The sequence below is a fragment of the Oratosquilla oratoria genome, chromosome 5, assembly GCF_046742065.1.
Source record: "Oratosquilla oratoria isolate Oo_2021 chromosome 5, ASM4674206v1, whole genome shotgun sequence".
Classification (NCBI taxonomy): Eukaryota; Metazoa; Arthropoda; class Malacostraca; order Stomatopoda; family Squillidae; genus Oratosquilla; species Oratosquilla oratoria.
This window is the reverse complement of record NC_134781.1, coordinates 21,309,314-21,323,640: the sequence shown is the minus strand read 5'-3', so window position 1 is coordinate 21,323,640 and position 14,327 is coordinate 21,309,314. Positions and strand designations below refer to the sequence as shown.

General features: G+C 44.1%; 1 protein-coding gene across 4 annotated transcripts in view; it reads right to left on the bottom strand.

Annotated features, from left to right (window-relative positions):
• Window positions 1–14,327, bottom strand: part of Pka-R2 (cAMP-dependent protein kinase type II regulatory subunit) — a 504,771-nt gene that overhangs the window by 205,781 nt on the left and 284,663 nt on the right. The gene's annotated exons all lie outside the window — the stretch shown is intronic.

Below are 14,327 nucleotides of genomic sequence, written 5' to 3'. Positions count from 1 at the left end.
AAAATCACACCATTACCCATAGATCAGTTTTATATGAGCTCTGAGCTCTCTTCCGGGAGGCAAATAACTGTCGATCACGAGTCCAACACGTGATCCAAGATATGGTGAAACCATGGAGAATCTCTCTCTCTCTCTCTCTCTCTCTCTCTCTCTCTCTCTCTCTCTCTCTCTCTCTCTCTCTCTCTCTCTCACACACACACACACACACACACACACACACACACACACACACACACACACACACACACACACACACACACACACACGCTCAGCCTACGACTCGATGGTGTGATGGTATCCCGCTCTACCGCTTATTCACCGATCCGAGTTTGAATCTCACCAAATGGTTGAAAATTTCAGCATCGCTGCACTGCGAGCCGGCACACCAACTCTGGTGAGCAAGGAGTCTTGTACGTGTGTGTGTGTGTGTGTGTGTGTGTGTGTGTGTGTAAAGTCGCAGCCATACCCATAGATCGGACTATACACGAGCTCTGAGCTCTCATCCGGGAGGGTAATTGTTGTTGATCACGAGTCCAACACGTGATCCAAAACCAAGACGAATGGCACACACACACACACGCGCGCGCACACACACACACACGCACACACACATACACACACACACACACACACACACACACATACACACGGGTAATATCCGTTTTAGTGCCTCTCCGTCTATTACAAATTGATTAACTTTAATTCAACTTCTGGACGCTAAAGGATTCAGACAACAAATCCGAAGATTAGGACAGACGAGTATGACACGCTGTCGTCGATAAGAGAAAATAAATCAAAAGAAAAGTGATAAAAAGGATGTCAAGAAATTCAGCTTCCCCATAAGGGCAACAGACGTCGTAATAAATTACAAAGGGATGTACTATGTACCCAGACGAGACAAGTGTACATGTAGTGTGCACATGTGCACGTAATCACACGTGTACATGCATACATGCAAACGAATACATGTACACACGTTTACACACATGCTTGTGTGCACTTACACACACATACATATATATATATATTATATATATATATATATATATATACATATGCACGCACACACACACACACACACAGACACACACGCACACGCTTAGACATACGCACGCTAACGCGCACACACAGACACCCACAGACATATGCACACTAACGCACTTACACATACTCACACACACACACACACACACACACACACACACACACACACACACACACACACACACACACACACACACACACACACACACACATGAGTCCAACACGCGATCCAAGACCATGGTGAACCATGGTGAATCACATACACAGACAGACACACACACACACACACACACACACACACACACACACACACACACACACACACACACACACACACACACACACACACACGACTGGGTGGCGCGGTTGATAGAGTACTGGACTGCCAGTACGGAGGTGCGGCAGTACCTGTTTCGAATCCTGCCCAGGGCCGAAATTATTTCGGTATCGCTGCGCTTCGGGTCGTTACTCCGACTCTCGTGGGCGGGGAGTTGTGTGTGTGTGTGTGTGTGTGTGTGTGTGTGTGTGTGTGTGTGTGTGTGTGTGTGTGTGTGTGTAAGGTCACAGCATTACCCATAGATCGGTCATACGAGCTCTGAACTCTCTTCCGGGAGGGAAATAGCTGTCGATCACGAGTCCAACACGTGATCCAAAAGATCAAGGTGAAACACACACACACACACACACACACACACACACACGAGTCATGCTAGTCATGGATCTAATCTCCCTGGCCAGAATATAAATCTGGCGTCCAATTACGAATTCCATGCATGATCCCATGCCACCAATAGACTCCTTTCAACCGTTGGACTGCTGGGGTCTCCCATAAAGTCACCCGCGTCCACTCGCGAGTACGCTGGGACACGCGCGTGAACGCACGCATACACGTACACGTATACATGTACACACACATGCACGAACAGACACACGTATATGCACACTCCAAATATCATGGAGGTGTATAAGCCACGACACCCCACGAGTATTTATGCATTTATTTATGTATTTTATTTGTTATTTACATTATTATAGTTTTTATTTATTGATTTATTATTATTATGGTTTTCTTCACATCCGACCTAGATATGGACCAAAAGGTCTCCTGTCGGCATGCTCCGCCTCTGTAATCCTTTGTAATTGTTTCCTTTTCTGCAAATAAGTAAATTTGATTAGGTAAATACGCACGCAGACAATAGGACGCACACACACGTACACACACACGTACACACACACGCACGCACACACACACACACACACACACACACACACACACACACACACACACACACACACACATGCGTGCACGCTGATACACACATAGTCCTTGTAAAATATGAGACGGGACCCAACGAGCATTGCTACTACAAATAGGTAAGTACTATTAGGTAAACGCACACGTAGGCACATAGGCAAGTAGCAATTAAGACAATAAAAAGCTATCGATTTGGGCACAATTTTCAATAAAAGGAAGAAATGCCAAGACCACACAGGCAGCATAGTAACGAGGACCTACGCATCTTTGGCAAACGAGATAAAGACATTTAAAGGAACAAGGAAGAAATTAAATTGCAATGGATGAACTCGAAATGCATAAAAAATAGCATACAGAATAATGAAAGTAGATAATACGAATGAAAATATGATGAAAAATAACGGTAAAAAAACAAATAAGATGGATGAAATTGTAAAGAATGCACTCGAAGCACATGAAAATAAGATTAAGAATAAATAATGAGAATAATATGTATGAATATGACAAATGCAAATAAACAATATTGAAATACAAATAAAAGAAATTAGATTACAAAGAATGTACTCGAAACACAAAAAAATATCATTAAGAATAATGAAAATGATTAATACAAATGAAAAAAATAAAAACAAATAATAGACATATTATAACAAAAAATATAAAAAAGAAAACATGAATAAGGATAATACAGAACTCATGCATGGAGAAACACAGGAAGGACCACAACCATCACCTCTGCCCTATGTGGCAGAGGAGGTGGAGGTTACCTGTAGCCTATGGACTCGAACCCAGGGTAACATATTTGCAAAGTGGGATTGGAACTAACAGGTCACATTAGCATATATTAAATAAATGAATAGATAAATAAAAATAAAAATAAAAGAAAATGTGCAAGACCCAACACAGGACGTGATCGGAGTCTCCACAGAGATCAAAGACACTGAGATTACCAACGTTGGAGGAGAGAAGGGTGAGGGGCGATCTTACACGACTTAAAGTCATTTACCTTCCTAAGCTTATCTACTTGGAGATTCTGTTCAGCTCTGGGATAACCTAATCAAAGTTGTTATATATTATATTATCTATATATCATATACATTTATGAAAGAAATTCCCTAGTAACAGCGACATTAATCTTATCATTTTTATGATAGTCGCATGTGGGATTCGATCCCATTGCTCAGCCAGTAGTCTCTGTGGCCGAACGGATAAAAGGCATTGTGGCTGAGCAGTGGGTTCGAATCCTACATGCGACTGTCATAGAAATGATCAGATATACATTTATATCATTACATTATCTTATTAAATTACATTATTACTATCTCGAGTAATTCTCTAAAATATGTCGTCCACTTGAAATATTTTGTTCTCGTTGATGACAGACCATCTTCTTCAGCTTAGGGGAATTATTCGATTTTCAAATATTAAAGAAAACTAAAAGATAATTAGATAAAGAAAATAAAGAGAGATAAAGAAAGTCCAATAGATATTGTCTCAAAGAAAACGATAGACAAGTAGAGCGCAGAGCATTCCTGAGTTCAAAACCAGTTATGATAAAACTTCGAGAGATAAAAAAAAAAAACGAACTTTCTTCCAGAAACGGGACATCGCAAGACTGAATGTTCGGTCTCGTAGTACTCGATGAATTAACGACGATAGTTTGGTGTTGTTGTTCACTATGCTTTGCCAGTGCTTCCGTCCTGGGGACACACGCGCGCACGCACGCACGCACGCACGCACGCACACACACACACACACACACACACACACACACACACACACACACACACACACACACACACACATACTACACACACACACACGTCATATATTAATGTTTTAGCACCAGTGTCTGTATATACAAACGGGGATACTTCAGAGGAGGAATGGGGAGGAAGAGAGGGAAGAGAGGGAGGAGAGAGTGGAGAGGGGGAGGAGAGAGGGAAGATGAGGGGAAAGTGAGGAAGGTGAAGCTACTGCTCCAGTGTCAACTCCTTCGTCAGCAAGTGTGATAGGTCACCTCAGGTCACTGAATAAAATCAGCTGGCGGTGGGACGGAAGTAGCTGACTTCTCTTTTGGCGACATTGATTTATTTTTTCTGGAAGCCCTCAGGCGATTTTATTCATCTTGACGGTGGCGGTGGGGTGAGAGTGAGGTGGGGTGGGGTGGGTTTCTGATCCAAAGTATGTTGACAGTGAACAACCTCACTGCAGACTGCGCCTCTCTGACGGCCTTCAATTGGTCTCATCTCAATTTGTAACCCGACAGTATGTGGGCAATTCGCAAAGGGAAATGTATATATATATATATATATATATATATATATATATATATATATATATATATATATAAATACACACATATATATCAACCACAAATGCACTTTAATTCTAAGCCATCAACATCGGAAGAACCGCGGAGGCAACATGCAGAAATTGAAACGTGTTACGCCCGAAGATTCGAACCTACGGCCAGCACGTTACCAGTACTGTAGTTACTTAGACCACTGCACCATCAAGAGAGATGTATCTCTAGTCACTGGGACCCATTCAGTGTTGCGCACACACACACACACACACACACACACACACACACACACACACACACACACACACACACACATATATATATATATATATATATATGCATACGAGCATTTGAGTTAATGGAGATACAAAGATATACTGATAATAAACAATGTGTTAATTTTAGAACTAGTCTGATATACATAATGTGTAAGGGACGCTAGGTGCCGTTGTTCACTGTGTGTGTGTGTGTGTGTGTGTGTGTGTGTGTGTGTGTGTGTGTGTGTGTGTGTGTGTGTGTGTGTGTGTGTGTGTGTGTGTGTGTGTGTGTACGTGTGTGTACGCGTATGAACTTAGCCACTTCGAAAGCAAAGTGCCTCACATGAGAACCTCTCCAAGTGAAATTCCTTGAACGTGGACAACCCACATTCGAAACTCTGGTCACGTGGGCAACCCACACGCGCATCTCCGACATGTGGGCACCCCGCACGTGAAATTATGTTCAGCCGTAATAAAGTTAACTAATAATACTAATACTAATAAAAATACTATACTGATAATGATAATAGTACTACTACTACTACTACTACTACTACTACTACTACTACTAATAATAATAATAGAATAAAATAGATGAAAAAATAATAATAGATGAATCAACAAATCAATAATAAATTAATTAAAATAATGAAAATCATAAATAAAAATTCACGTGCATTTGACCGAAAAGTTTCAGATCTCTTATAAGCACATTCAAAAAGTATCGAAACCCTTTTAAGTGTAAACAAATATAAGCCAGTTGGTGTTCAACGCTTCTTAAAGCGATTTCGAACGTTATTCTTATAATGTACATAACTGATGACGTCAGCAACGAGTATTTGTTATAATATTCTTTACATATGTTTATAATATTTATCATATTTTTTGTAATATTTTTTATAACTCAGATTTAAACGCCTTCACCTCAAAGTAAACAAAAGTATTTACGATACGATCAAGTTACGAGGTCGTAAAGAGTCTACGTCGTGAATCTACGATATCTGAAGATGTATACCGGCGACAGCTCTTTAGGGAGGAGACTCAAGCCGCTGTTGTACTTATAAGTGGAAGCAGTTCGAGTCCCTCCTGGAGCAAGTGTACTTATTGGGACAAAAATAACTGACCCTCAACTTTCTTTTTTGCCATAGCAGCCTCATGCCCCGTTACCGTTTTTTGTGGGGTTTTTTTAATGTTCTTTCATGTTTTTATGTTTTTTATGTTTTCTTATTTTTTCAACTTCCTACCCTTTCCCTGAATAAAGTCACCTGGCGATAGGTAGAATAAAATACTTTTTAGAAATGTCATGTACCAAGAGGGACTCGAACCCAGGACACTGACGTCACCACTAGGGCCGGCGCACCCTTCTCAGCTTTGCAATTCTTTGCAAGGAAGGTCTCTTGCAGAAAAAAACAGACTCCCCCCCAGGGCTTGCAACATAAGCGGACGTGACAGGACACACACGCACGCACACACACACACACACACACACACACACACACACACACACACACACACACACACACACACACAGTAGATGAACGAAAGAATGTGGAATGACGAAGCAATTACGACAATGAACGAAAAGGTTTGGTAAACGGACGGAAGAGGGAACAGCGGAAGGAAGAAAGGGCCTTTCAAAGGGACAGCAGTGACTGTGTGTGTGTGTGTGTGTGTGTGTGTGTGTGTGTGTGTGTGTGTGTGTGTGTGTGTGTGTGTGTGTGTGTGTGTGTGTGTGTGTGTGTGTGTGTGTGTGTGTGTGTGTGTGTGTGTGTGTGTGTGTGTGTGTGTACGTGTGTGTGTGTACGTATATGTGTACGTATGTGTGTGTGTGTGTGTGTGTGTGTGTGTGTGTGTGTGTGTGCGCGTGTGTGTGTGTGTGCGCGCGTGTGTGTGTGTGTGTTTTCTTTGCTGTAACGTTAGCATGGCAACCGTTCTTGTGAACGATGTAGAGACGTTTTCTTTTTATTACATACTAAAGGATCCTTTCCTTTAAGAGGACGCAAAAAGAGACTCGCGTCTTCGCGAAAAATTAAATTCGTAAAAAGAGAGTTAAGAAGAAAGAAGGAAAGGAGAAGGGGGGGAGGAGGAAAGGGGGGGAAAGGAGGAGGGAGGGAGGGGGAGGGGAGGAGGGAAGGGGGGGAAAGGAGGAGGAAGGGAGGGGAGGGGGGAAGGAGGGAAAGGAGAGAGAATGGGAGGAGGGAAGGAAGGAAAGGAGGAAGGAAGGAAGGAAGGAGGGAAAAGAGGGAGCAGGGGAGGATAGGGAGAGGGAGAGGGAGAGGAAGAGGGAGAAGGCATGGGAGATGGAGAGGGAGAGGGAGAGGGAGAGGGCATGGTAGAGGGAGAGGGAGAGGGAGAAGGAGAGGGAGAGGGAGAGGGCATGGGAGAGGGAGAGGGAGAGGGAGAGGGCATGGGAGAGGGCATGGGAGAGGGAGATGTAGAGGGAGAGGGAGAGGGAGAGAGAGAGGGAGAGGGAGAGGAAGAGATGGAGAAGGAGAAGGAGAGGTAGCGGAACTGCAAACAATAGAAGACGAAGAGGAGAAAAGGGAAAATAAAGGAAGAGAAATTAAGAGGAGGGCAAAGAAGGAAAAATAAGGGAAGAGAAAGGAAAGGAAGGGAGAGAGAAGTAAAGGTAAATAAAGGGAAATGAGAGAAAATTGAAGGAGAAAAGACAATAAAGGTAAAAGGGAAGGAAAAAGTGATAGAGAAAAGGAGAAAGAAGGGAAGGAAGGGTGAGAGGGTAGGGAGGGTAGGGAAGGTAAGGGGGAGGGAAGGGTAGGGAAGGTAAGGGGAAGGGAAGGGGAGGGAAGGGTAAAAAAGAGGAAAGGGAAGGAAAGGGAAGGGGAGGGGAAAGGGAATGGAGACTAAGGTTAGGGGGAAGATGAAAAGAAGAAGAGGGTGAGACAAGGGAAGAGGAGGGGGAGATAACAAAGGAGGAGGAGGAGGAGGAGGAGAAGGAGGAAGAGGAGGAGTAGGAGTAGGAGGAGGAGGAGGAAGAGGAGTAGGAGAAGGAGGAGGAAGAGGAGGAGGAGGAGGAGGAGGAGGAGGAGGAAGAGGAGGACGAGGAGGAAAGAGGAGGAGGAGGAGGAGGAGGAAGAGAAGGAGTAGGAGGAGGAGGAGGAGGAGGAGGAAGAGGAGAAGGAGGAGGAGGAGGAGGAAGAGGAGGAGGAGGAGGAGGAGGAGAAAGAGTAGGAGGAAGAGGAGGAGTAGGAGGAGGAGGAGGAGGAGGAGGAGGAGGAGGAGGAGGAGGAGGAGGAGGAAGAGGAGGAAGAGGAGGAGTAGGAGGAAGAGGAAGAGGAGGAGGAGGAGGAAGAGGAGGAGGAGGAGGAGGGGGAGGGGGGAATGTAACAGACGAGAAGTGGGTGTGTGCATGGGGGATTGGTGGGTTGGGGGAGTTTGGGGGGATTGGGTGTTGGGATCACCTCATTATTAGTCTGGTGGGTGACATCACATACTGACCAAACTAGTCCTCCCAGTGACGTCATGGGTCGCACGAACTAGCCCAAGAACTAGTCGTTCCCGTCAGACCGTCTAAACCAGCGTTTCTCAACCTTTTTACCCTTGAGTATTCTTTAAAATAATTTACATGTCTCAAGGAACCCCTGCGCAAAAATAAATGAATAAATAAATAAATAAATAAATAAATAAAGATAAATAAAAAACACATATACCATATCTTTCTCATTTTATTTTCATCATAATAATAGGTTAGATAGGATGATGTCTATATTCCATTATTACAATAACCAAAAATATGTCGTGCGCGTTTAATTATATTACGTATATGAAATTAAATAAAAAATCAAAAGTGCATTAGCTTATCTCACTTGTTCTTACGGAACCATCAGGAACCTTTTACGGAACCTTAGGGTTCCGGGGAACCCTGACTAAGGAACGCTGGTCTAGCCCATATACTAGCCTCCTCCTAGCCGAATAGAATCGCCTGGCGCTCGCCTGAATAAACTATATAAAGTTGTATCGTAAGGAGAGTTTAAAGCATAGGGACGAAATAGTATGACAATCTTATTGAATAAAAATGATTCTTTAATTTTGGCTGCCGCCGGGCGATTTTATTCAGTTGAAGGACTTCCTACCTCTCCCATTTCCACCCTCCCCAACAGTCTAAGACCGCGGCGGTTCAATTACAATGTAAGTTAAAAGAGGCGTTCACACACAACCGCGCAGATTTTCCTCGACTATGCCGTACCGCCAATGTTACCACGCGGTTCAAACCGCTCATGTGAACAGGGTTTGATAGATTAAATGAAACCCACTGTTGTCAAAGGTGTCAATACAGCCCCCCTCCCCCCTCCCCCTCCCCTCCCCTCCCCCCTCTCATGGTGGGGTGCCAACAATGATGTTGGAATATAACACTGTCTTAATTACTCCGTTGCCCGACGGGCGGCGCCACCGGCGTTGTCTCGTTATCAACGCTATTAATGTTTCGGCTTCATCGTTATCAAAACGTTTCCTCAATTGTCTAAATTGCTCTGGCTTGAGATATTGCAATTAGTGGAGCGTTATAATAACGGCGATTGGTGTAAGAACAACTGTCGGGGTAAATAAAGAACGTGGAGGTGGTGGTGGTGGTAGTGGTGGTAGTGGTGGTAGTGGTGGTGGTGGTGGCTACCCCCCTTGTAAGGGGGAAAAAGCTTTTGGTACATGTATGTAACAATCCTAGACTCTCACAGTACAGTCTCTGATTTGATATGAAGTCCTTGCAGTGGTACCCCCACGGAAGGCACTTAGTACCAAAGACATCGAAAGGCCTCTCCTAATCGACATTCAATATCCACGTCTCACGGCCGTAGAGCTAGATAGAGAGCGCAGTTAACAAAAAAAAAAAAAAGAGTAGAGAGAGAGAGAGAGAGAGAGAGAGAGAGAGAGAGAGAGAGAGAGAGAGAGAGAGAGAGAGAGAGAGAGAGAGAGAGAGAGAGAGAGAGAGAGAGAGAGAGAGAGAGAGAGAGAGAGAGAGAGAGAGAGAGAGAGAGAGAGAGAGAGAGAGAAGGAGAGAGAGAGAGAGAAGGAAAGAGAGAGAGGGCTCTTGACGCCAGACGATTTTACTCGTCCCCCCGGCTGCTTCTGACGGCGCCAGCGTTGTCTCAAGGCGTCAGCCAGCCAGCCAGCCAGCCAGACGTCAGACGCGGCAGCCGCCACTGGCGTCATGCACATGACGTAAACATTTGATGCTGATTGGTCAAGTGCCGTCGAGCTTCCTGATTGGCTGGCTGCTATCTCCGATTCTCAAAAAGCTTAAAGCAACATTGCTTCATTGTACTTTTTTATCCTATTCGTTTATTTATTTACTTATTGTATCTATGTATTTGTGTGTTTATGTATTTATGTATTTATTAATTCATTTATTTAGTTATTATATTTATTTTTCCATATCTATTTATTCAGTTATTTATTATTATCATTATATTTATTTCTCCATATATTTATTTATTGATTTATGATTTTCAAAATAATAGTTCATTTTTTTTCTTAAACTCGTTTCCTCTAACCTTCATGGAATATGAAGATGAAAAGTGAACCCTTTCCCTGTCAAGAGGCGATTCTGATGTTTGCTTCTGAGCAACATCAGGCGATTTCAGTCTCCTTGATATAACCATCTGACATCTGAGTTAAGTAAATTGAAAAATATTATGAATATTTTTTCTTTATATATTCCCCTTATTTATCAATTAATCTTAATTAACATATATATACATATAAACATTATGTAGAGAGAAAGAGAGAGAGAGAGAGAGAGAGAGAGAGAGAGAGAGAGAGAGAGAGAGAGAGAGAGAGAGAGAGAGAGAGAGAGAGAGAGAGAGAGAGAGAGAGAGAGGAAGAGAATTAGTCACGCATACCCCGCCCTAACCTAATGACGTCAGATGAACATCCCCTCTGATTGGTCGAAACAATTTCGAGATTCTATAAACACCCAATAACAGATAGAGGTGCAATTATCAAACTCTGTCTAGCGTTAGTTAGACCCATCCTTGACCATGTGGTACAGTTTTGGTCTCCGTCCTACAGAATGGACATCAATTCACTAGAATCAGTACAGAGAAGAATGACCAAATGATACATGGACTCAGAAATTTACCTTACGAAGAGAGGCTTAGGCACCTTAACTTACACTCTCTGGAAAGACGCAGAGTGCAGGGTGATCTAATAGAGGTGTTCAAGTGCATCAAAGGCTTTAACAAGGATGACGCAAAAAAGGTCATCACACCATTGAGACAACAGGGCAGGACTCGGTAATAGATTTAAGTTGGACAAATTTAGATTTAAGAAGGTAATAGGCAAGAATTTGTTTACTAATAGGGTGGTCAATGAATGGAATAGACTTAGTAACCATGTAGTGAGCGCTGAAAATATCAGTTGCTTTAAGGAACGGTTAGACAATTTTATGGATGGGGATGACAGGTGGTAATGGACATGGAACTGCCTAGTGTAGGCCTTATGGTCTCTTGCAGTCTCCTTCATTCTTATGTTAACTGGACATAAGAGAAAAAATCCGCCCCACAAGTTAATGAAACCTTGGTCTTTACATATTTTATTCTGCTTGATTGTAAGTTCTTTTATTCGCTCCAGACGCCATTTTGTCCATTGTTTGGCTGAGACGACGATGGGGCAATCAAGACGAAAAAACGACGACGAAAACGACGACGAAAGCAACGAAGAAAACGAAGACGATGAAGAAGAGACGGCGTAGGTCCACCAGGTAATAAGATCGTCAGAAGAGGGTTTCTTTACCTTCTTCCTCCTCCTCCTCCTCCTCCTCTTCCTCCTCCTCTTCCTCCTCCTCCTCAACGGGAGGCTGAGTCATACCTGAGACTGTGTTTCATCTTCCCCCTTCTCTCCATTCATCAGAGGTCGTCCTTCGGCTCGAGTGCGAGCTCTTCTCTGCCTCAGTCTTGTATGCATACATGCATGCAGCACACACACACACACACACACACACACACACACACACACACACACACACACACACACACACACACACACACACACACACACACACACACACACACACACACACACACACACACACACACACACACACGGCGCAGTGGTAGCGTTTGCAACCGCTGCTACAGCGGTCCGAGTTCGAATCCCGCCCAGGGCTGAAATAATTTCAGTATCGCTGCGCTGCAAGTCGTTACTCCAACTCTCGTGGGTGGGGAGTTGGGTGTTTGTGTGTACGTGTAAGGTCACAGCATTACCCATAGATCGGTCATATGTGAGTTCTGAGCTCTCATCTGGGAGTGTAATAGCTGTCGATCACGAGTCTAACACGTGATCCAAGACAGTGGTGAATCACACACACACACACACACACACACACACACACACACACACACACACACACACACACACACACACACACACACACACACACACAATTATATAGATATATGCGTGCGTGCGTCCGTGTGTATTGTGTGTGTGTGTGTGTGTGTGTGTGTGTGTGTGTGTGTGTGTGTGTGTGTGTGTGTGTGTGTGTGTGTGTGTGTGTGTGTGTGTGTGTGTGTGTGTGTGTGTGTGTGTAATTGTACTGGAGTTTTAACATATCTTGAGCAAAACAGTAGAAAAAATACATTTCCATCTTAATATCAAACGATATATCAGAGAGAGAGAGAGAGAGAGAGAGAGAGAGAGAGAGAGAGAGAGAGAGAGAGAGAGAGAGAGAGAGAGAGAGAGAGAGAGAGAGAGAAGGGGGGGAGGACGAGAGAGAGAGAGAGAGAGAGAGAAAACAGACATACAGCTGGTAAATGGGGCTTCGCCTTGGAGGGGCCAGCTGGGTCTGATCAGCTGGTTGGCACCACCTGAGAGTGATAAACTGGCTAGTGATTGGCCGGCCACCAGCTGCCCACGCAGTCACCACCATCCGTCCCTGACCTGCTGACTGCCACTTTGGGGGAGTTGTGATGACCTGAGTGCTTGACTCGCATCTCAAATGTCCTGGGTTCGAGTCTCCTCCATCGGACTACCCTTGCGTTTTCTCCAAATCCTCCGTAATCTCCTTTAGGTAGAAATAGAAATAGATAAATAGGCAAATAAATAGACATGAAGAATAAAAGTAATAATAAAAAATAAAAATAATATGATAAAAAAGAACATATAATAAAGCAAGATGAAATTAATGGATCAATAAAAACATGAAAAATAGATTCAATCAGATTGAATTAAAAACAAAATGTTTTCACTTCAAATTAAGAGAAAAAAATCCTAACGCCAAATAAAAAGACATTAGTTGAGTGACCTTTGTCACTGGTAACTTGTGAATCCTAATCCAGAGAGAGAGCTAGAGTGTGAAAGTAAGAAATTCTAGAGCTAAAGAGAGAGAGAGAGCTAAAGAGAGAGAGCCAGAGAGAGAGTGAGAGAGAGGGCGAGAGAGAAAGAGTGAGAGGACGAGAGAGAGAGAGAAAGAGAGAGAGAGAGAGAGAGAGAGAGAGAGAGAGAGAGAGAGAGAGAGAGAGAGAGAGAGAGAGAGAGAGAGAGAGAGAGAGAGAGAGAGAGAGAGGGAGAGAGAGGGGAGGGGGAGAGGGAGGGGGAGAGGGAGGGGGAGAGGGCGAGAGAGGGAGAGGGAGAGAGGGCGAGAGAGAAAGAGTGAGAGAGAGGACGAGAGAGAGAGAGGGGACGAGAGAGAGAGAGGGCAAGAGAGAGAGAGAGGACGAGAGAGAGAGAGAGAAAGAGGACGAGTGAGAAAAAGAGGACGAGTGAGAAAGAGAGGGCAAGAGAGAGAGAGAAGGCAAGAGACAGAGAGAGAAAGGACGAGAGAGAGAGAGAGAGAGAGAGAGAGAGAGAGAGAGAGAGAGAGAGAGAGAGAGAGAGAGAGAGAGAGAGAGAGAGAGAGAGAGAGAGAGAGAGAGAGAGAGAGAGAGAGAGAGAGAGAGAGAGAGAGAGAGAGAGAGAGAGAGAGAGAGAGAGAGAGAGAGAGAGAGAGAGAGAGAGAGAGAGAGAGAGAGAGAGAGAGAGAGAGAGAGAGAGAGAGAGAGAGAGAGAGAGAGAGAGAGAGAGAGAGAGAGAGAGAGAGAGAGGACGAGAGAGAGAGAGAGAGGACGAAAGAGAGAGAGAGAGAAGAGAGACGGGGCAAGAGAGACGGGGCAAGAGAGAAGGTGAGAGAGAGAGAGAGAAACTTGCCGGATTCCTTACATCATCATCTCCACCCTTAGAGCGCGATCCCTGTGCTAGTTCGAGTGCCACTTGAAGCCGTCTCGATTTGGAGAAGGAAGTGGGTGTGGTGGCAGGCACGGAAGTGCCACGAAGGGCCAAGTGTACAAATGGGCGTTGGAAGGCGTTAGTGGACAACCACAAAGTGTTAGATGGGGTTTACAAGGTCGAACGGCTCGTCGAACGCGGTTCGACAGACACGTGTTTAAAGTGATGTGTGAACGTGTGAACGGGGTATTTGGTTGTCGAACACGTTGGTTAAACCCTAAATACCCCTAAATACGAAAGGGAATAAATA